Source organism: Hyperolius riggenbachi, chromosome 7 (assembly GCF_040937935.1).
Source record: "Hyperolius riggenbachi isolate aHypRig1 chromosome 7, aHypRig1.pri, whole genome shotgun sequence".
In the NCBI taxonomy this organism is placed as follows: Eukaryota; Metazoa; Chordata; class Amphibia; order Anura; family Hyperoliidae; genus Hyperolius; species Hyperolius riggenbachi.
The window spans coordinates 323,177,077-323,201,011 of NC_090652.1; positions in this window are offsets into that span (position 1 = coordinate 323,177,077).

The following is a 23,935-nucleotide window of genomic DNA, read 5'->3' on the forward strand; positions in this document are numbered from 1 at the left end:
AGGTGACATGAGACATGTATATGTACAGTGCCTAGCACACACATAACTGTTGTGTTCCTTTTTTACTTTGAGTTAAACATCAGGTATGTAAGTGGCAGTTCCTGTCTGAGTCAGGACTGGGTCAGACTACTCTGAGGACTGGGTCTGGACCCTCACTGATAAGAAATTGCAACTATAAAAACACTTTTTCTAGCAGAAAATGGCTTCTGAGAGCAGGAAAGAGCTAAAGGGTCAATAGTTCATACATTTTAACTCTGGCAAACTCCAATGAATGTGTCATTGAACAAAAATAAAACCGTAAGTTTAAAAGTAGATATAACCACTTTCTGCACAGCGTGCAGTACAATCACGTCCTGGGAAACTTCGCCTGAAGTCCCAGGGATGGGAATCTTAGTCTGTGCAGAGCGGGTGGCAATTGGTGAGCAGGGACATTCATTCCTGTAACCAATCAGTGTCCCCGGAGGTTTGAATGATCAGTGTCTAAGCCAATGACACTGATCATTCATTTAAAGAAAAATAAACAGATTGTTTGTTCTACAGTAATGTCACTGCTCAGAACACTTGGGATGAAGCGTGCTGAGCGGTAAGGTACTGTAGAATGTGTGCAACATGATTTTATGAATAATGTAATGGATAGAATGTATTTCATAGTTGAATAAAGTGTATTTGTGTGCACTGATCACATAGGGGGACCCAGGAACAGCCATCAATGTTCCCCTATAGTGTAATGATTGCTTGTTCCCCATGTCCCCTGCCTCTGTTCCCCTATGATCAGTGTAGTGATTGGTTGTGCCTGTGTCCCCCATGTCCCTTGCCTGTGTCCCCCATGTCCCTTGCCTGCGCTCGTCCACCGCATTGTTGCCCTTCGCTGATTGTTGGCGTCGGGCAATCAGCAAACCGCTGTTAGCACACGAGTACCGTACTGATTAAACTTGCGTCAAACATCCCAGGAAGGAATGCAATAACCTTGATCGAGTTACCAAGCCCCATATCTGCTAATATACCACCTTTTCCATTTTGGTGCAGGCCATATAAGAATATGTGCTGCTCATACAACTTATAATTCAGCTCTTTCCAGATCAGACCACTGTTAAGAACCTCAATGTATATGTCAGCCTTGTCCTGTTATCCTTGAACATTCAGCTGCTCTGCTTCTTCAAGTTTCTCTATTTTTCATTTACGATCCTCGTTGGGTGTATTCTGTAGGCCTCCTAAAAATATTAGATGCATTTTATAAGTTTATATGAACCTCTTGTTTACCTTTAGGTAAAAATCTACAAAGAACAAAACAAACAAAAAAAGCCTTGTCCTGTTCTCAGATTCAGCTGCTGTAGAGCTTCAAGCTTTTCTATTCTGCTCATAAGCTCCTCACTCGGGTGTATTTTTTAATCAAATGGGTTTTTGTCAAAGGCATATCAGGAAATACAAGTAGTCAAACGTTTAGTTTCATTACAGAAGTACTTTAGTTGGGCAATAGAACATGCACAAGGGATTGTCTGCTTGGAGCACATTAAGAATTACTTATACAATTTGTCTTAGACAGAATTTTTTAGCATAACATATAACAGCAGATAACTAGAGATGGCTCGAATCTCAGATTTTCGGTTTGCGGGCTGTGGATGCGAACTTCAACAAGTCAGCGGACCGTCGGACTCTGCGAACTGCAATAGACTTCAATGGGCAGGTGAAGTTTATAAACTACACTGTTTCTGGCCACAACAGTGATGGAAAAGATGTTTCAAGGGGTCTAACACCTGTTACTTGTTAGTTTTTTTTGTTGTTTTTTTTTTATCTTGGATCCGCTTAACATGATTGTTTATATGGTTATTTAGGTGTTTGAAATGAGTTTCTTTTCTACAGGATTAGCAAGATTGAGACTGGTCTTCTCACGCTATTGAGTGACATCTTATCTGATCTCAGAATGAGATTGCAGATTGCATCAATATTGGATTGTATACATGAAATGGAGGGTCTCTGTCCTCAATCTGCCTCAGGTATACTTTTAGGGCCCGTTTCCACTACAGCGAATCTGCATGCGTTTTCTGCATGCAGGTGTGCATAGCCAATAATAGGAAATGGGCCTGTTTCCACTTGTAAGGAAATATATGCGGTTTGCTGTGCAGGAAAAGTCTGCCCAGCAGAGCCATCAGAATTCGCACACCGCAAGGCTAGTGTGTGATTTGCATGCAATGTAATAGGAAATTTGCATTCATTTTCACTATGTGAATTCTCCATGTGAATTCACGTACATTTTCACCAAAAATCAATGTAAAAGCACACAGGCACTGACATGGTTTTAAAGTCAAATGTACAAAAATACGCAAAAACGTATGCATGCAAACGCGCATGAATTTGCATCTGCATGCAAATTAGTTTTCATGGTTTCTCGTAATTTGCACCACACGTGGAAACAGGCCCTAAGTGTGTGGCTAAATTATCAGTTTGTTCAATTGATGAAAAGTGATTAATATTGAACTAAAAAAGGTAAAATTCCATTGAGCGGGATAGATTTCAAGAGACTGCACAGGTGTTGTGTGTGGTTTTTTGTTTTTGTTTTTTTCTGTCTTATTGCTACTTGGATCAATAAATTTGTAGGTTATTAGTGATGCAGCAAACATCAAATTCTCGGTTCATGAACACAAATTTTCTACAAAAGTTTGCCAACGGGCGAACCGCCATAGACTTTAATGGGCAGGCAAATTTTAAAACCTGCAGGGGCTGTTTCTGGCCACAAGTGATGTAAAGATTGTTACAAGGGGCCTAACACCTGGACTGTGGTATGCCAGAGGGGGATCCATGGCGAAAGTGCCACTAAAAATTACGCAGTTGACGCAGAATCACGTTTTAATCTGAAAAGGACAAATCGCAGTACATTCCTAAATTTGTGGAATTGCAGTAAGTGCTTTAAAAGATCCGGCATGTGTACACAGCAATAAGGTAGTTTTAGGGTTAGGCCTGGTTCACGCTGATAGACAAAATGGTGCATTTAACGCACCGCAAACAACCGCAAAGAGCTTTAGTGATAGGTGAGCAAATGTTTTTTACTAGTTGAAACCTCCCCAGGATATAAATGTGCCCTCTCAGAGGCAAGCTTTGTGTAGTGGTGTGTAATAGTCGGCGTGCTTGTGCGCACAGTCACCGAAGTGCAGGGGATCGCGGTTTTCCAGCCTCTATGGTCGGCTGAGGTAATTCAATGACCGTTAAGTAATTAAAAAAACACCAATTCTGCACTGAGGCCTTTATACAGGGGGCAGTAGTGGATACTAGATGCCAGTAGTGGGGGGGAGGGGGGTGAAGGATTATTAGGTTATGGTCGGTGCACTACTAGGACCAACAGACCTGTCTCCAAAAGCTAATGGGTGCACTGGACACAAAGAACTGCAATATAATAGTAAGAAAACCAGCGCTTAGAAGGGTGAACTACTTTTGCACTAAGCACTGACTCCACCTGTCTGCAACAGCTGAAGTGCACTGTGTGGACACACTGAACAGCAATATCCCAAGAAAACACACCCCTTGAAGGCCTTTGGGGTTAGAAAGGTAGTGAATTGGTACTGTAGCAGCAAGAAACTCCACTGGGGACACAGAACACAGACCTAACACTTACCCTAATAGCAGCACAGCTCTCTCCCTATACTCACAGCTGCCACAGGCAGAGTGTAAAATTGCTGCTGTGCTGGCTTTCTGATAGGTCAGGAGTGGTCCAGGTGGGGGGGGGGGGGGGTAGCTGGCTGCCATGTGTCTGCTGACTCTGATGTATAGGGGTGAATTGAACACGCCATGTGCTCGCCTGCTGACGTTAACACCAGTTGTTCACTGGGAAATGTCTGCCGGGGAACAGTTCGGGCCATCTCTATATGAATACCACTGTGTGGGGCGTTCACTGAACTCTTCTCAATAGAAGGGTTTTCATATAAAAACAATCCATTGATCAATAAGACCTCAATGAATGTATGGCTACTGTTACTTTGATACACGTAACATGGCTGGCTTCATGATTTCACAGGTTCAGTCCTGGACTGACCCATGTCTTCTGCTCGGACGCTTGCCCCAATTACATCACAATACATAAAAGGGTTCAGCTAGTCAAAGTAGATTTACTCACCTTTTGAAGAACGCCAGGTATTGCATTAATCATTGGAAGAAATAGGTCTAATATATTCTTCCTTGTGACTTCTGTGGAATCAGCAATATAATGGTGGTCTGTAAGCCCATACACTGAATTTTTTTTTTTTTTAGCAGACATGTAGCACAATATATTTAAACAAAACTGTATATAGAAATGCTAATTTGCTATTAAAAAAAAAAAAAAAGTTGACAATATGTTTTGTTGATGAACTTTACGCGTGTTCGAACTCCTTTTCAGACTTGCAGAGTAACGGAGAATAGAATTGAGGTGAGATTAAGCTCGATGGAGATGTTCCAGGATAGGTGAGCTAAGGGGGCCAAAGTCCTATGAGCACCTTTAGGCTTTACAGGGGTGCTTACAATGCAGTGCCCCCAAAATGCCAGGACAGTAAACACCCCACAAATGACCCCATTTTGGAAAGTAGACACCCCAAAGTATTCAGAGAGGGGCATGGTGAGTCCGTGGCAGATTCCATTTTTTTTGTCAGTGTCATTTTCCGCTAACTTGTGACAAAAAAATTCTATGAACTCACCATGCATCTTACTGAATACTTTGGGATGTCTTCTTTCCAAAATGGGCTCATTTGGAGGGTATTTATACTATCCTGGAATTTTAACACCTCATGAAACATGACTGGTGCTCAGAAAAATCAGAGATGCTTCAAAATGGGAAACTTCACTTTTGGCACCAAAGTTTGTAAACGCTATAACTTTTTTACCCAAACCAATAAATATACACTGAGGCCTGGTGCACACCAAAACCCGCTAGCAGATCCGCAAAATGCTAGCAGATTTTGAAACACTTTTTCTTTTTCTGTAGCGTTTCAGCTAGCATTTTGCGGTTTTGTGAAGCGTTTTTGGTGTAGTAGATTTCAGATATTGTTACAGTAAAGCTGTTACTGAACAGCTTCTGTAACAAAAACGCCTGCAAAACCGCTCTGAACAGGCGTTTTTAAGAGCGGTTTGCGTTTTTCCTATACTTAACATTGAGGCAGAAACGCATCCACAATCCAAAAAATGCCTCACCCCGGGAGTATGCGTTTCTGCAAAACGCCTCCCGCTCTGGTGTGCACCACCCCATTGAGATACATTGACCAAGCGGATCCGCAAGCGGCTGCAGAAACGCAGAAAAAGCCGCTCGGTGTGCACCAGCCCTGAATGGGTTTTTTTTGTTTTGTTTTTTTTATCAGACATGTAGCACAATATATTTGAACAAAACTGTATATAGAAAGGTAAACTTTATTAAAAAAAATAAATGTTCAGTTTTTTTTTTTTATTAACTTTAAGAGTGTTTGAACTCCTTTGACATGCAGAGCATTGGAGAAACCAATAGAGGCGAGATTATGCTCAAGGGAGACGTTTCTGGATTGGAAATCTGTAAGGGGAGAAGTAAATCCATTATTAAGCAACTATTTCCAGAATAATCAAATTCTTAAAATGAAACTGACACAAAATGGAGGAAACTAATCTCGGGAGGGAGGGGGGGGGGGGGTGCGTGTACCCCTTCACTGCCTTTTATGTCCTGTCAGCTCTTGTTCTCCACGTCCTCATATCTGCCGCCATCTTCACTGCTGTTACTGACCTGGAAGTACCTCCGGCTCAGCGCCATAGCAGTGAAGATGGCAGAAAGAAGACAGGTGGAACGTGAGACGTAACAGGGTTGAAAAGGCAATGAAGAGATCCAGGAATGCATACTTCCAATTCTAAAGTTATTGCATATGCAAATTAGAGGCCCAAGTCCAGGAATCTGGAATAAAACTGGAGTAGGAGGGTTTTTGTACCGGCTCCACAACCCTGCTTACAAGTGAAATATATAATTTATAATTGTGTGTTCGCTCCAGAATGTTTATTGCAGCTAGGCAGAATGGAATACCTGAGGGGAACAGACAAGAGGCTCCTCAGTGTTGTCAGTCTGCATGCCACATGACATTTCAGTTTTTGCATTCTTTATAAGTTTTCATTAATGTCAATAGAGAAGAAAAGATGCATTTGTAGAAATCTATTTGCTTAGTGCAGTGTAGGCTTGTCTGCTGCCAATCCAGTGAGAAAGATGGGCAAAGAGGGGACAAAAAAATTCTAATAACCAGATAACTAAAAAAAATATGTTTAAAGTACACCTGAATGGAGAAGGATAGGGTGAATGCCATATTTCATAGTTGCATAGTTATTTGGGTTGAACTCGGATGTATGTCTTTTTTCAACCCAGCGAGCAAAGTAAAAACACCAGCCTGCTCCCTCACATATCCCTGTTGAGCCAGAGGAAGGCGAAACACACTTACAAGGCATGGTCCAATTAGCCCCAAAAAGGGAAAAAAAATTCCTTCCTGACTCCAGATGGCAATCAGATAAAATCCCTGGATCAACATCATTGGCATTACCTAGTAATTGTAGCCATGGAGGTCTTTCAACGCCAGGAAAGCATCTAACCCACCTTTAAATGCTGGAATACATTTTGCCATAACTACTTCCTGTGGCAAGGCATTCCACATCTTAATCACTCTTACTGTAAAGAACCTTTTCCTAAATAAATGGCTAAAATGTTTTTCCTCCATTTTACACAATGTCCGTTGCCTGACAGTCCTACTGATGTTTCTGGTCATTAGGGTCTAAATCACACACCTGTAACAAGCATGCAGCTAATCTAGTCAGATTTGTCAGACATCTGATCTGCCTGCTTGTTCAGGGGTCTATGGCTTAAAGTATTAGAGGATCAGCGGGATAGTCAGGCAACATGCATTTAAAAAGGAAACCAACACATCAGCCTCCATATCCCTCACCTCAGGTTCCATTACAGCTGGTTTTACGAGGGCTGTGGAGTTGGTACAAAAATAAGCCACCGAGTCAGGTACCCCAAAATAGCTCCGACTCCTTAGTCTAAGGACTACCAGGGCTGTGGATTTGGTAGAAAATCATCCGACTCTGAATTTGGAGGCATTGGTTTCATATACTTCAGGCACCCATAATTGCTCCACTCCCCAGCCCTGAGTTTTTTAAACTGGATGTACAGTTACAGTAAAAGCTGTTACTGAACAGCTTCTGTAACAAACGCCTGGCAAACCGCTCTGATCTAGCATTTTTCAGAGCACTTTGTGTTTTTATCCTATACTTTACATTGAGGACGAAACTCTTAAGAAAACCACAAACGTGCAGCAGGAGGCACGTTTGTGGTTTGGGAAAAACCTCAATCAGTTGGTGTGCACCATCCCATTGAAATACATTAGCCAAGCGTTTTTACAGGTGGATGCGGCCGGCGGATCGCACCTAAAACCGCTCAGTGTGCACTGGGCCTGAGTCAGGACTGGGTCAGACTACTCTGAGAACTGGGTCTGGACCCTCACTGATAAGAAATTACAACTATAAAACACTTTTCTAGCAGAAAATGGCTTCTGAAAGCAGGAAAGAGCTAAAGGATCAATAGTTCATACATTTTACCTCTGGCATACTTCAATGAATGGGTCATTGAGCAAAAACAATAAAACAGCAATTAGTTTAAAAAGTAGATTTAACCACTTTCTGCACAGTGCGCAGTACAATCACGTCCTGGGAAACTTCGTCTGAAGTCCCAGGGATGTGAATCTTAGTCTGTGCGGGCAGAGGCACGCGCCCCCGGCAGGGGTTTATGGTGATTGGTGAGCAGGAACATTCATTCCTGTAACCAATCAGTGTCCCCGGGGGTGTGAATTATCAGTGTCTAAGCCAATGACTCTAATCATTTTAAAAAAATAAAATAGATTTTTTTCTACAGTAATGTCACTGCTCAGAATACTTGGGATGAAGCGTGCTGAGCGGTAAGGTACTGTAGAATGTGGGCAATATTTTATGAATCATGTAATGTATTTAATGTTGAATAAAGTGTATTTGTGTGCACTGATCACATAGGGGGACGCAGGAACAGCCATCAATGTCCCCCTATAGTGTAATGATTGTTTGTTCCCCATGTCCCCTACCTGTTCCCCTATAATCAGGTGCATGCCACCTTTTCCACTTTGGTGCAGGCCATATAACAATATGTGCTGCTAATACAACTTATAATTTAGCTCTTTCCAGATCATCAGACCACTGTCCAACTACAACATATGTCAGCCTTGTCCTGTTCTCCTTGAAAATTCAGCTGCTCTGCTTCAAGTTTCTTTTTTTTTTTTTTTTTTTTTTTTATTTAAGATCCTCGTTGGGTGTATTCTGTAGGTCTCCTAAAAATATTAGATGCATTTTATACGTTTTATATTAACCTCTTGTTTACCTTTTTTACGTAAACATCTACAAAGAACAAAACGCACAAAAAAGCATTGTCCTGTTCTCAGATTCAGCTGCTGTAGAGCTTCAAGGTTTTTTTTTTACTTTAATACATGTAACATGGCTGGCTTCATGATTTCACAGGTTCAGTCCTGGACTGACCCATGTCTTCTGCTCGGACGCTTGCCCCAATTACATCACAATACATAAAAGGGTTCAGCTAGTCAAAGTAGATTTACTCACCTTTTGAAGGATGGCGGGTATCGCATGGATCACCGGAAGAAATTGGTCCAAAATTGTTTTTCTAGTGGCTTCCTCAGTGCATTCCAAAATGTAATGATGCACTTTAAGCCGATTCTTAATGTGCTGCAACACAAATGGTTGTGACTGAAAGAGATGCAACAAACAACAAATCAGCAAAACGCGCATTTATAGCAGTGATAACACAATATGTGCAAACTGGTTCACAGGAAACATCTAGGTAGACCACAAGATGTCTCGCCTGATACTGATGGTCACATGAACCTGCTGCAGGATGGACCATCTAGTCCTGGACCACTTGTCATTTTAAAATGTCCTGTTGGTCCCTCAGAACATACCAAGATAAGTTCCAAAATGTTCTCCGCTGCCACTGCCATGCATGCGCACTGCGCATACCCATAAGAACTCGGAGAGACCGTGTAAGGGAACAAGTGTTTCCTGAACCAAAGTTCCTGTGGTGAAAAGATCATGGCTTCAACAAGGAGTCAATGATCTTTTCTGTAACACTGTGTGGCCTTGTTTAAAGCACACAGACTGAGTGTGGGGACATCTAGTGGTAAATAAATACATAAAGTAAAAATACACACTTACACTACATTTTACATAAAATTTAAATACATTCTTCCTTTTCCCCAACCCTGCCCCATATCTACCAAAATAAAACACAACCTAAAAGACAGCATTTAAAAAATACTTGTTAGGGACTTTTACTATGTATGGAATGAGGATACATTACTGTTATATTTTTTTTAAGGATACCTGAGGTGACATGATAGACATGTGTATGTACAGTGCCTAGCACACAAATAACTGTTGTGTTCCTTTTTTACTTTGCTTGAAAGAGTTAAACATCAGGTATGTAAGTGGCAGTTCCTGTCTGAGTCAGGACTGGGTCAGACTACTCTGAGGACTGGGTCTGGACCCTCACTGATAAGAAATTACAACTATAAAACACTTTCTTCTAGCAGAAAATTGCTTCTGAGAGCAGGAAAGAGCTAATTGGGTCAATAGTTCATATATTTTAACTCTGGCAAACTCCAATGAATGTGTCATTGAGCAAAAATAAAACCGTAAGTAGTTTAAAAGTAGATTTTTTTTTTTTTTACACAATTAAGTTTTATTGAAAGGAATACAACCAATAACATGTAGAATGCCAGTTGAAAAAAAACTGACATGACATTTCAATCATTACAGATATCGAAGCATATATTATAACATTGTCATATCGGTGCTATAGCACGGAAAATGTCGCTTAGGGAGCTTGGTACAGACATCAAATCAGAGAATTCAAGACTAAAACACAAGTTATGGTTCTAACTCAGTCTGTCCTTAACTATTGATATGAAGCTAGACCATCGCGGGGAGAAGCGAGGAAAAATAGAAGATATCGGTAAGGAATAGTTGGAAGATATCAGCGTAGAGATAAAGGGGAGTGGATTTAGAGAGGAGAAAAGATACCTGTTGCTTATTCGGGACCTGATTGGGTATGTTCCATGATTCGTTTGTATGTGTCCGAACACTGGAAGTCTGTCCAGACCGACCAAGTCAGGGTGTATTGTTCAGATCGCTCGTGCGACAAAAGAATTAAATGTTCCATGTGTTCGACTAGTTCAATTCTCTTGATCCATGACTTTAAGGACGGGGCGTTGGGAGACCTCCAGTGAAGGGGAATCAATGCCCTCGCTGCGTTGACAAGGTGGATAGTCAACGATTTTTTGTATGTCTTAATAGATTCATGGGTGCTATGGAGAAGAAAGAAAGCGGGTTGTAGGGGGATTTTATCGCACATTATTATCTCCATTAGATGGTGGACTTCTCTCCAGAAAGGGACTATAACAGGGCAAGACCAGAATATATGGAGGATATCGCACCCACTAGCCCCACATCTCCAGCAGGAATCAGGTGATGAGGGGAAGATTCTGTGTAGTATTTGTGGAGTTTTGTACCAGCGAGATAGTATTTTAAACCCTAGTTCTTGGGTGTTTACGTTCAGGGAGCCTTTATGGTTTAGGTTGAGAATTTTTTGCCAATGCTCTTCCTCAAAACTTTGTCCCAGGTCTCTCTCCCAGGCCACTTGGTAGCTCAGCTTATCTAGAATCGTGGAAACAACCAGCATCTGATATATGCCAGAGATTAAGTGTCTGTGCGGCGCCGGGCTCATTATTAAACTTTCAAACTGCGTTAATGTCGGGGGCCAATTTCCCATTTTGAGTATGGAGCGTAAAAATTGTCGAAGTTGAAAGTATTGCCAGTTAGAGAGGGGTATCTGTTCTCTCATCTTAGCTATTTCCTGGTGTGTTTTGATTTTCCCTGCTATCACAAAGTCCCTCGCCCTGGGGGGTTGGTGTGGGTCCCAAGAGGTGAGGAGTGGAATATCCGCCGCTGGTTTAAACGCTGGATTATCTTTTATGGGGGTGAGTGGGCCCGATAGATTGGTGAGGTTTAAGGACAAGGCATATTTTCTAAAGCATTTAACAGTGGCTTCCATGAGAGGATTTTGCCAAGTCGCCTGTACTTTACGCGGGGTATCTACCCAGCCAAGTGCTGAGGCATGAATGCCTGCCAATTCTTGTTCAATTATGACCCATGGTTTGGGGCTATCCCCCACTGCCCATTCAACCACCCTACTTAGTTGGGAGGCCACGTGGTATTTCTGGAGGTCGGGGAGTCCAACCCCGCCCAAGTCCTTTGGGATTGTAAGTGTGGTTCTCTTAATTCGTGGAGGCTTGTTGCCCCATATGAATTTGTTGATTGCCCCTTGTAGGTTTCTTAGAAAGGTGGGTGGGAGATTTATCGGAATACATTGGCTTATATATAAGATTCGCGGCAGTAGATTCATTTTGATGGAAGACATTCTTCCAAACCATGATAAATGGGTCTGGCTGCCCCAGCGGGCAAGGTCAGATTTCAACATAGATTCTAATTTACTAAAGTTCTCAGAGAACAGGTTTTTTGGATTAGAGGTAATATTGATTCCTAAGTATCTAAGTTGGTTTTGGGACCATTGGAAGGGGAGACTGGTCTTGCAGGTATGTAGTAATTTAGCATCTAGAGAGATGTTTAATGCCTGTGACTTCTGAAGGTTAATCTTTAGGTTGGATAGTTGGCCAAATTCCGAAAATCTACGGATTAAATTGGGGATAGAGGTCATCGGATTTTGCAAGAAAAACAGTAGGTCGTCTGCAAATGCCGCGACTAGATGTTTTGATAAGCCTACAGGGATGCCATGTATGTCGGGATCCGAACGAACCGCATTTAGAAAGGGTTCCAGTGTGAGTATGTATATTAGTGGCGAGAGGGGGCAACCCTGCCGAGTCCCATTTGTTATAGAAAATGAGTCAGAGAAGACACCGTTAACTCTGACTTTAGCCGACGGATTGGTGTATAGCAAGCCAATAAGGTTGCACATAGTGTCTCCGATTCCAAGCCCTGACAGGACCGCTCGAGTATAGTCCCAAGCGACCCTGTCAAAGGCCTTCTCTGCGTCGGTAGAGAGCAGGAATGCTTTGATCCCCTTAGCTCTGGCATATGACATGATGTCTATTGTCCTCATGACATTGTCCTTTGCTTCACGTCCAGGGACAAAGCCCGCTTGGTCCGGGTCAACATGTCTAGGAACAAATGGGACTAGGCGATTAGCTAAAATTTTGGCCAGAATTTTGGCGTCTAAGTTTAGAAGGGAGATGGGCCTATAACTGGGGCATAGAGCGGGGTCCTTGTCTGGCTTGGGGATCACTACTATGTGTGCTTCTAAAAACTGTGAGGAGGGGATGGTGTTGGGAGTAATTGCATTAAAGGCAGCGACAAATGCTGGAGCAAGTGTACCGCTAAAGGTTTTATAATATTGGCTCGTAAGGCCGTCAGGGCCTGGTGCCTTGCCTGGTTTCAGGGAACTAACTGCCACTTGAAATTCATCCTCAGTAAGAGGAGCTTCCAAGTCCTCCCTTTCAGCTTGATCTAGGTTTAAACTATTGGCGTGTTGGGACAGAAAGTTTGAAATGGCAGAGGCTCTAACGGTGAGTTGGTCAGGTGAGTGGCTACAGTTATGTAAGTTGTAAAGTGAGGCGTAGTATTTTTTAAATTCATCTGCAATTTCCTTTGGTTTGAAAACCTGGGTCTGCTTTTTGTTGGTGATACATGAGATGTTGGTACGAGTGGTTTTTTTCCTCAGGGCTCGGGCAAGGTATTTGCCGCTTTTATTGCCATGCTCGTAGTATATTTTTTTAATGGACATTAACTTCCGTCTTGCGTCCGAGTATAGGATTTTGTCTAGTGCATTTCTAGCTTTATTAAGATCCTCCAAGCTAGCTAACGCTAAAGTTTGTTTATGGGTGCGTTCCAGGCGGTTAATGTCAGCCATCAGTTGTCTGGTCATTTCTTCCCTTTCTTTTTTAAGTCTGGAGCCCATCCTGATAAAATGACCCCGAACTACTGCTTTGTGTGCCTCCCATGTCGTGAGTTTGGATGTTGTTTGGTCATTGTTAAGAAGAAAGTATTCATCAAGGCCCTCAGATATCTTTTGTCTCCTACCGGCATCTGCCAGGATGTTTGGATTTAGTCTCCAGTTCCAGATCTTTGCAGAAGCGTCGGGAGTGGAGATGGTGAGAAAGACCGGGGAGTGATCCGAGATCGTTCGATTGCCTATGTATGATTTGACTACTAAAGATAGGTCCCTTTGTGGGACAAAGAAATAATCGATCCTAGAATATTTATTGTGGATCGCGGAGAAGAAGGTATAGTCCCTCTCTTGTGGGTGAGATATCCTCCATGGGTCCATTAAGGAAAGACTCTGCAATTGGGTTTTAATGCGACGTAGGGCAGCGTATGAAAGAGTGGATGAACCATTAGAGCAATCATGGAGAGGGTTTAAAGGGATATTAAAATCCCCTCCTACAATTAGTATGCCACTAGTGAAGGCGGCCAATTTGGTTAGCGTTGAAGACATGAAGGAGGGTTGGTGTTTGTTAGGCACATATATGTTAGCCATAGTGATCGTTTGGTTTGCGATTCTCCCCTTAATAAATAAGTATCGACCTTCTGGGTCGTGGGCTGACTCGTCCAATGTGAACGGCATGTCTTGATGTAGGAAGATAGAGACTCCTTTAGTTTTAGTAGAGGGTGATGTAGCATGAAAAGCTAGCGGGTATCGGGAGTTAAATCTCTTAGGAATATGATTAGCACGTAAGTGAGTCTCTTGCAGGTAGGCTATCTGCACTTTCTCTTGGTGAAGAAAGTCAAATATAATAGATCTTTTTTCTGGCGTATTAAGGCCATTCACATTAAACGAGATCAGCTTCCACTGCGCTTGATGCGTGTCGACTGTCATATTTACTTGACTTGCTGGATTTACCAGCCCACCACAACCCCAATTATTCCCCGTAGAGATAGCAAATAAGGAGGCGAGTGACAGAGAAAGAGAAAGAATAGAGAAGATAGAAAGAATGAAGTAGAGAGAACTAGTAGACAGGTTCTCCCCGCGATGGATCAGCATCCAAACCAGTGAAAACAAACACAAATATAAGATAGGAAAAGTTTCCCACGTGAGTGCGACTTGGGGGGCCGCACACACTTCCTAAGGTGGGATATAAGAATTCAGTGCATAAAATACACACTGGGTGGGGGTAATGAAAGACACCACCAGAGTATGACTGTGGAGAGATACCACTACTACCACTAACAGGATTTTCTGTATAAATGGAAGTAAAACCACGCAGCCATGAGCCGCTCTGGCCGCTATAAAAGAAAACGAACCTATATAATCAACTGACGGGCAATGATGCTAGGGCCCCGCATTCCCGAGTGGGCTCCACCCCGACCGCCAGAAGCTTGGGGTACGGGGAAGGGAGCCCAGCCGGGAGCGCGTGACTGCCTTCAGTAGGGCCATAATCTGGTCTCCACCCCAGCAAGTTAACTTCTATAAGTTTAGGATGAGATAACATATGAATCAGATAATTGCCTACCGGCCAAGTTGCATTAGAGCCTGTCTTCAGCCCAGCTTCTGGCTAATTGTATTGGGGGTCTTCCATGGGCGCATAATAATCCCTCCCCCCTCCCCCCAATGTAAACCTCCCTCTGGGTAGCAAACATAGACATATAGTACAATGTGTTAGGACAAGTATGCATGACAGGCATTTGTAGTACATATTAACAGCGTATTATTGTCTCAGTAATTTGCATACATACATAGATAGATAAATAAGACCCCAGCTTTGAGTTAAACCTATATCAAGACTGTAATCGTTAAGTTGAATGTGGGCGCATAAGAATGGACCTTTATGTCCTTATAGACTGTAGGAGGTGATTGAGAACTGGGGTCTCGTCAGAGAGAGCGCTCTGGATGTGTAGCAGGGGTAATGGTGGGAGGGGAGGTTGGGGAACTTTAACAAATGTGGAGTGGCAAGCATATCCACGAGGAGCCTCGTAGGGCTTTAAACCGCACAGGTACATAAAAACCCACATCAAGTCATATAAGCACATCAACCCAGTAGACTCACAAAGCTAGTGGTGAATGTCTCATATCTCTGGGCTCAGTTATGAAGATAACAAGTGGTTCCTCCGTAGCTGCTGTAAAACAGGGTGGGTATAGGGTTGGGGGTTGAGTACCTCTCGTCTATGCAGAAGTCCGTACGCCATGTATGGAGTAATGTGTTGGCTGGCCCATAGAGGGAGAAGTGAAAACTGTAGACACCCAAAAAGCTTATGGAGTGACCATAAATGAGGGGGGAGAGCGAAAGTGTGGGGTTGGAGAGACCGTCCAGCCCGGGGTGATTAGGGGGGTTATCCGAGTAGCGGGAACGTTAGTGAACTAAATTTGGCAGGTATAATCTAACAGGGTAAAAATAGTTACCGGAACAATGGGTGAATAGTGCCTCTGGGACCATATGGTATTGAAGCGGGGAGAGATGAGAGAAAGCCACCTTACGGATATTCCTTAGCCAATTTCCGCCGATGAGCATGAGTCGCGACGTGGGCGAGAAGCCTCAGATCCGGATTCCGAATCCCTGCTCCTGGAACGGTGCGCTGGTTTCTGGCTGTTAGATGGTTGACGCTTAGAAGTACCGGAGGCTTGTATATTTGGCTTCTGAAACACTAAATCGCCGTCCCAGTCCGGGAGCTCGACCACAGGGATATTCAGGTCGCTACAGAAGTCGTCCAGGTCTGCGGCTGTACGTAGAGTATATGTTTTCCCCTCAGTCGTAACGGATAGTGAGAAGGGGAACCGCCACTTGTAAATCAGGCCTTTCTTTCTAATTGCAAGCAGGAGAGGCTTTAGGATCCTCCGCTTTGCTAGGGTGATCGCAGACAGGTCTTGGTAGAGTTGCACTGGCGATTCATTGAACAGGATTTGATCTTGTGATCTCGCTGCCCGCATGATGCTCTCTTTAAGCTGGAAGGACTCCAGGCAGCAAATAACATCTCGTGTCTTCTCCCCGTCGTTACTGCGAGGGCGAAGGGCTCTATGTGCACGGACAAAAGCAATCTCGGAATCCGCAGGCCTCTCGAGTAGGTTATTAAAGATGGCCGAGAGCGCGTCACATATCTTTTCAGAAGCCACTGCCTCTGGCAAGCCCTTCACTCTGATGTTGCACCTGCGGCCACGATTGTCCAGGTCTTCGATACATCTAGTGTGGTCGGTCAGCCTGGAAGAGTGCTTTTCAGAGGATTTAGATAATTTTTTCAACTGCTGAGTCGTTTGCGTGTTGGCCGCTTCTAGGGTGTGTAACCTAGAGCCTAGTGCAGCAACGTCGGCACGGATTTCCGACACTGCAGATAGCATGGAAGTCTTAATATCGTCAGCAAACGACTGTAGGTCTGCAAGAGTGGGGGATCGCTGTTGTTTGCTCGGAAGTCTGCCCGGATCAGAGGGTGAAGAGTCCGGCGAAGATTGGGCCTGGCCTTCTTTAGTTTTGTCCGGCGCCATCTTGGGGGCCTGCACGGATTCTTTTTGGGAGCGGAAAATATCCGGTAAGGTCTTCCCGACTTTACTTGAGTTACCTCTGCCAGTTGCCGGGGTGTTCTGCTGACTGCGGGTACCCGGCATCACTGTTGGAAGCCCGTCAGGATGGTTGAATAGCAAGTTTTAGCGGCCGTGGAGCGCGAGAGAGAGGATTAAGCAGCCATTTTCCAGTAGCGCCAAGCCACGCCCCCCCTTTAAAAGTAGATTTAACCACTTTCTGCACGGGTCCATCTGAAAATGGCGCCTGAGAATAATGGCGCACGGTGTTGCCGCTAATCCGTTTGCCGCTTATCGTTATTTAACGTTAAAGCCTTGTTATTTAGCGTTAAAGCCTTATTGTTATTTAGTGTTAACACACAGAACCCTCTCTGTACCTATCCCTAACCCCTAAGACCCCCCCTGGTGGTGCCTAACCCTAACCACCCCCCTGGTGGTGCCTAACCCTAAGACCCCCCTGGTGGTGCCTAACCCTAAGACCCCCCCGGTTGGTGCCTAACCCTAAGACACCCCTTGGGGTGGCTAACCCTAACCACTCCCCTGGTGGTGCCTAACTTTAACTAACCACCCCCCTGGTGGTGCCTAATCCTAAGACCCCCCTGGTGGTGCCCAACCCTAACCACCCCCCTGGTGGTGCCCAACCCTAACCACCCCCCTGGTGGTGCCTAACCCTAACCACCCCCCTGGTGGTGCCTAACCCTAAGATCCCAGTGGTGGTGCCTAACCCTAAGACCCCCCTGGTGGTGCCTAACCCTAAGACCCCCCTGGTGGTGCCTAACCCTAAGACCCCCCTGATGGTGCCTAACCCTAAGACCCCCCAGTGGTGCCTAACCCTAACCTTGACAGTGTTACATTAAATCCATTCACTGTTTTGCAGTTAAATAACGTCTGCAGTTTGGCTTATGTAGGGCGCTATTGATAAATAACGTTACTGTGGGCAATAACGTCTGCTGTTTGGCAAATGAACGGCACTATTGATAAATAACGTTAGTGTGGGCCACTATTGATAAATAACGTTAGTGTGTGCCGTTTTTCTTCTTTTTTCCCTGTGCGCCATTATTATGCAGTACTAACGATAAATAGCGATAAGCGTATCTTTTTAATGCGGCGCCATTTTTATGCACAGGCGCTGTGCGCCATTATTCACTGATCCGTTCTGCACAGGGCGCAGTACAATCACGTCATGGGAAACTGTCTGAAGTCCCAGGGATGGGAATCTTAGTCTGTGCAGAGCGGGCGGCAGTTGGTGAGCAGGAACATTCATTCCTGTAACCAATCAGTGTCCCCGGAGGTGTGAATAATCAGTGTCTAAGCCAATGACACTGATCATTCATTTAAAAAAATAAACGATTGTTTGTTCTACAGTAATGTCACTGCTCAGAACACTTGGGATCAAGCGTGCTGAGCGGTAAGGTACTGTAGAATGTGTGCAATGTGATTTTATGAATAATGTAATGGATATAATGTATTTCATAGTTGAATAAAGTGTATTTGTATGCACTGATCACATAGGGGGACACAGGAACAGCCATCAATGTCCCCCTATAGTGTTATGATTGCTTGTTCCCCATGTCCCCTGCCTCTGTTCCCCTATGATCAGTGTAGTGATTTGTTGTGCCTGTGTCCCCCCTGTCCCTTGCCTGTGTCCCCTGCGCTTGTCCGCTGCAATGTTGTGCTTCACTGATCGTTGGCGTCAGGCAATCAGCAAAGCGCTGTTAGCACACGAGTATCGTACTGATTAAACTTGCGTCAAACATCCCAGAAAGGAATGCAATAACCTTGATCGAGTTACCAAGCCCCATATCTGCTAAAATGCCACCTTTTCCCCTTTGGTGCAGGCCATATAAGAATATGTGCTGCTCCTACAACTTATAATTTAGCTCTTTCCAGATCATCAGACCACTGTTAAGAACCTCAACGTATGTCAGCCTTGTCCTGTTATCCTTGAAAATTCAGCTGCTCTACTTCAAGTTTCTCTATTTTTCATTTAAGATTCTCGTTGGGTGTAGAGATGTCGCGAACCTCCGATTTTCGGTTCGCGAACTTCCGCGGAAGGTTCGGTTCGCGTAAAAGTTTGCGAACCGCAATAGACTTCAATGGGGAGGCAAACTTTGAAAAATAGAAAAAATTATGCTGGCCACAAAAGTGATGAAAAAGATGTTTTTCCTAGGGGTCTAACACCTGGAGGGGGGCATAGCGGAGTGGGATACATGCCCAAAGTCCCGGGGAAAAATCTGGATTTGATGCAAAGCAGCGTTTTAAGGGCAGAAATCACATTTGAATGCTAAATTGCAGGCTTAAAGTGCTTTCAAACATCTTGCATGGGTATACATTAATTAGGGAGTGTAATTAGAGTTCTGCTTCACACTGACACACCAAACTCACTGTGTAACGCACCGCAAACAGCTGTTTGCGTAGTGACGGCCGTGCTGGACTGGTGCACACAGTGTCCAGAGTGCAGGCCGTGGCGTTTTCAAGCCCATATGGTCGCCGGGCTGTGGTAGCTCAATGATAGAACAAGAGTGACTGTCCAGCTGATCAAATTTGGTCTGACCACAATGAAGCAACGACCTTATCTTTTGTGTGCCACCCCCACCCAAGACACTCAAATAGCCGGTGGTCATTGCTTCATTGTGATGCGCAAGCCCCTTCACTGCGGCAAGGTAATGATCACGAAGGGGGATGGGCACATGTACAAGCCTTTATTTTTTTGTTGCAGCCGCCCGCAGTGCAGCCAGAAAAATTAGGCAGGCATGTACACGCACCAGAAAAATTTGTGTAGAAGCTGCTGCTGGCAGCGGCCTTAAAAATTCAGGAATCCGCCTAGAGTCCTGGACCCTGTTGGTGGTGGCGGAGAAGGCAGTCAAGCGGCCTGCAGGCAGAGATGCTGTGTGTGGGGACTGACTTAGTCTTCGGTCATGCAGTAGCCCTCCGTGATCCATTCCTCATTCATTTTGATAAGTCAGCTACTGAACACTGTCGTGACTTAGGCGACTTCTCTTCTCAGTAACTATGCCTCCAGCTGCACTGAAGGTCCTTTCTGACAGGAAGCTTGCGGCAGGGCAAGAGAGAAGTTGTATGGCAAATTGGGACAGCTCTGGCCACAGGTCAAGCCTGCGTAACCAGTAGTCCGAGGGTTCATTGTCGCTTTTCGCAGAGTCTACATCCACACTAAAGGCCAGGTAGTCGGCTACCTGCCGGTCCAGGCGTTGGTGGAGGGTGGATCCGGAAGGACTATGGCAAGGAGTTGGACTAAAGAACGTCCGCATGTCCGACATCACCCTGAGATTGCTGGAGCGTCCTGTCCTTGCCTGCGTGGACTTGGGAGGAGGAGGGTTACTGCCAGTGGTACCTTGATTGCATTGTGCAGCCACATCACCCTTAAACGCATTGTAAAGCATCGACAGCTTTTTCTGCAAGTGCTGAATCCTTTCCGCCTTCTGTTGAGTTGGTAACAGGTCCGCCACTTTGTGCCTGTACCGAGGGTCTAGTAGCGTGGCCACCCAGTACAGGTCATTCGCCTTGAGTTTTTTTGACACAGGGGTCCCTCAACAGGCTAGACAACATGAGGACATCTGCACAAAGCTGGATGCAGACGTACTCTCTATCTCCTCTTGCTCTTCCTCAGTGATGGGACGCAACTCCTTCCTCCCCCCAGCCACGAACAATACCACGGGTACGTGGAGCAGCAGAAGCCCCCTGTGACGGCTGCCACGGTTGTTCTTCTTCTGCCGCCTCTTCCTCCTCCACATAAATGCCTTCCTCATCACCATCATCAGTCTGACTCCTCTCCTTTCCCACAAGACTCTTCTTCCTCCACATCCTCCTCCCCCTCTGTACTGCCGCAGGTGTTGTGGAAACATCGGGTTTGGATGTAAATCGCTCTCACGACTCCTGCTGCCGTAACTGTTCTCGTTCACGCTCCTCCACAGCTGTATCCACCACTCTACGCACGGCACGCTCCAGGAAGTAAGCGTAGGGGATCAAGTCGCTGATGGTGCCCTCAGCCCGCCTCACCAGTTTGGTCACCTCCTCAAAGGGCTCCATGACCCTGCATGCATTTCGCATCAGTGTCCAGTTGTTGGGCCACAACACCCCCATCCTCTCAGATTGTGTCCTTGTACTGTAATTATACAGGTACTGGGTGACAGCTTTCTCCTGGTCTAGCAGGCGAGAGAACATCAGCAAGGTGGAATTCCAGCGAGTCGGGCTATCGCAAATCAGGCGTCTCACCGGCAAGTTGTTTCTACGCTGAATGTCCGCAAAGCGTGCCATGGCCTTGTAAGAGCGCCTGAAATGCCCACACAACTTCCTGGCCTGCTTCAGGACGTCCTCTAAGCCTGGGTACTTGGACACAAATCTTTGCACGACCAGATTCAGCACATGTGCCATGCAGGGTATGTGTCAGCTTTCCCAAATTCAACGCAGAAATGAGATTGCTGCCGTTGTCACACACCACGTTGCTGAGAGAGCTGCTCCAGTGTGACTCTCCGCTTTCAGGCAAGACATGTCTAACACTGCGTGACACCGTCGTACCTGGCATGCAGCATAGGCCCTGGGGTGCTGGGGCTGTGTAGCTGGAGGAGATCGCGGCATCAGCCGAGGAGGAGGAGGATGACAACAGCGAAGAGGTGGTAGCAGGTGGAGAGGAGGTGGCTGGAGGCTTGCCTGCAAGCCGTGGAGGTGTGACAAGTCGGTCCGCTGCGCAGCCACGTACTCCCTATTTGCTGCCATTGGTCACTAGGTTGACCCAATGGGCTGTGTATGTAATGTAGTGGCCTTGCCCGTGCTTGCCAGACCAGGCATCCGTGGTCAGGTGGACCCTTGACCCAACGCTCTTCGCAATAGATGACCCCACTTGCCTCTCAACTGCATGGTACAGTTTGGGTATGGCCTTTTGTGAAAAATTGCAGCCTGGTATCTTCCACTGCGGTGTACCAATGGCCACAAACTTGTGGAAAGCCTCCGACTCCACCAGCTTGTATGGTAATAGCTGGTGAGCTAATAGTTCCGCCACACCAGCTGTCAGACGCCGGGCAAGAGGGTGACTGGCAGACATTTGCTTCTTATGCTCAAATACTTCCTTCACGGACAGCTGGGTACTGCTGTGGGCAGAGAAGGAACCGCTGAAGGAAAGAGGCGGTGTGGAGGAGGGTGGCTGTGAAGGTGCAAGGGAGAAAGCGGATGAAGACGATGCACCTGAAGTAGGAAGAGAAGGAGGGTGGCTTGTCTTTTGAGGGGTGCTGCTTTTCCTCAGGTTTTCTTGCCATAGCTGTTTGTGCATTCTCTCCAGGTGCCTTTGTAAGGCACTTGTCCCTACGTGAGAGTTGGCCTTTCCACGGCTCAATTTTTGCTGGCAGAGAACAGATGGATTTGCTCCGATCTGAGACCCACATGTTAAAAAATTTCCAAACTGCTGAGCCCCCCTGCGGTGATGGCGCTACGGTGGCATCAGCAGCTGACGTTGAAGGGCATGTTGGCTGGCTGTCCATAGCTGGCGATACATGGCGCCGGACACTGCCCCCAGCTGTTTCTGAGGACGAGCTCCCTCTGCTTCTATCATGGAGTCGTCTCCTCCTACTCTCTGACTCCTCCTCTGAACTGTCCCCCTGGTCAACTCCTCTACCAGGAACATACGTGGCATCCGTATAATCGTCATCCTAATCCTCCTGCCCAGCTTCGCTTTTCTCAGACACCTCAACTGCACCAACTTCAGGTGGTTCATCATCCCCCTCCTCACACGTTACGTCTATACTATCGCCACCTAACTCAGACATATGAGGTCGTGTACCTGCGCCTTCTTGTTGCAGTAGTGGCTGGGAATCAGTGATTTTTCTCCACCACCGCCACCAAATAACTCCTGCGAAGTGTCATGCAGTGGATATGGTGCTTGTTGTACCGCTGGTGGCTGCGGGAGATGAGGTGTTCTGTGTTAAATAGTCAAGCACGTCCTGATCTTGGGAAGTGATGGCACGTGCCTTCTTCTGAGCACTGTATTTTGGGCCAGGTCCACATGAAATCACAGCAACACCACCTCTCACAGACCTGCCAGTGCCTGGTGGCCTTCCTCTGGGTCTGCCTCTACCTCTTCCTCTACCTGGTTTGTCCATTTTGTCCATCTCGGGAGGATGCTAGGTGTATGCAGTGAGGTGGGTTCACTCAACACAACAGGTAGTTGGATGCAGTGAGCTGGGTTCACTGAACAGTAAAGGTACTTAGATGCAGTGAGGTGGGTTCAATCAACACAACAGGTAGTTAGATGCAGTGAGCTGGGTTCACTCAACAGTAAAGGTAGTTATATGCAGTGAGGTGGGTTCACTCAACACAACAGCTAGGTATATGCAGTGAGGTGGGTTCACAGAACACAACAGGTAGTTAAATGCAGTGAGCTGGGTTCACTTAACACAAAGCTAGGTATATGCAGTGATGAGGTGGGTTAAGTAAACACAACAGGTACTGGGTATATGCAGTACTGGGTAGTACAATGTGCAGCTCCCTGTCACACACAGGTAGTCAGCCACTGAATGTGCTGGGCTGCTGGCAGTGGCACACACACTATCAATTAGCAAGGCTGTGCATGCAACAAGTCAGTTTGACACAGAAAAAAAAAGTACAGGATGAGCTCTGAAAAGAGCTATTGAGGGGTGCTATAAAAGCAATAACAATCAGCCAGGAGCAAGCTAAGCAGCCAAGAACCTAACTAATCTGTCCCTAGAAGAACAAGTCTGCAGCAGCTGTCCCCTTTCCTCTCACTAGCAGGCACACGAGTGAGTGTAATGGCCGCCGGAGCCTGCCTTATATAAGGGGGGGTTGGGGCTCCAGGGCTTAGTGTAGCCTGATTGGCTACAATGTGCCTGCTGACTGTGATGCAAAGGGTCAAAGTTGACCCTCATAGTGCATTATGGGGCGAATCGAACTTCCGCAAAAGTTCGCTTGGACCAGGCGAACACGAACCCCCAAAGTTCGCCTGGAACCGTTAGCTACATCTCTACTCACTGTACTAGCTATTATTTTCTTTTGTTCTTAAAAGTAAACCTACCGGATTGCGGGGCTGGCCCCCTGCATGACATTTAGGCCATTCTGCAGCAACAAGGGGGAAAATGAATGCAATTAAAATAAAAAAAAATAGGAGGATGTTTAAGTAACCTCCCTGCTGGATTTCTGTGCAAAAAGTGGTTTAATTTTCATGGGAAAAAAGTTTGCTTTCTCAAAACAAAGTATTTGCGATAATACAGGTTGGCGTTGGCTCCTGAGATGTCTCCCACAATGCATCACTGCTGAAATATGCAAATTAACCATTGTCCTCCTTAGAAGCTAAACACACCTCCAGATCCGCTGGAATGCAATGTGTCAGCTTGT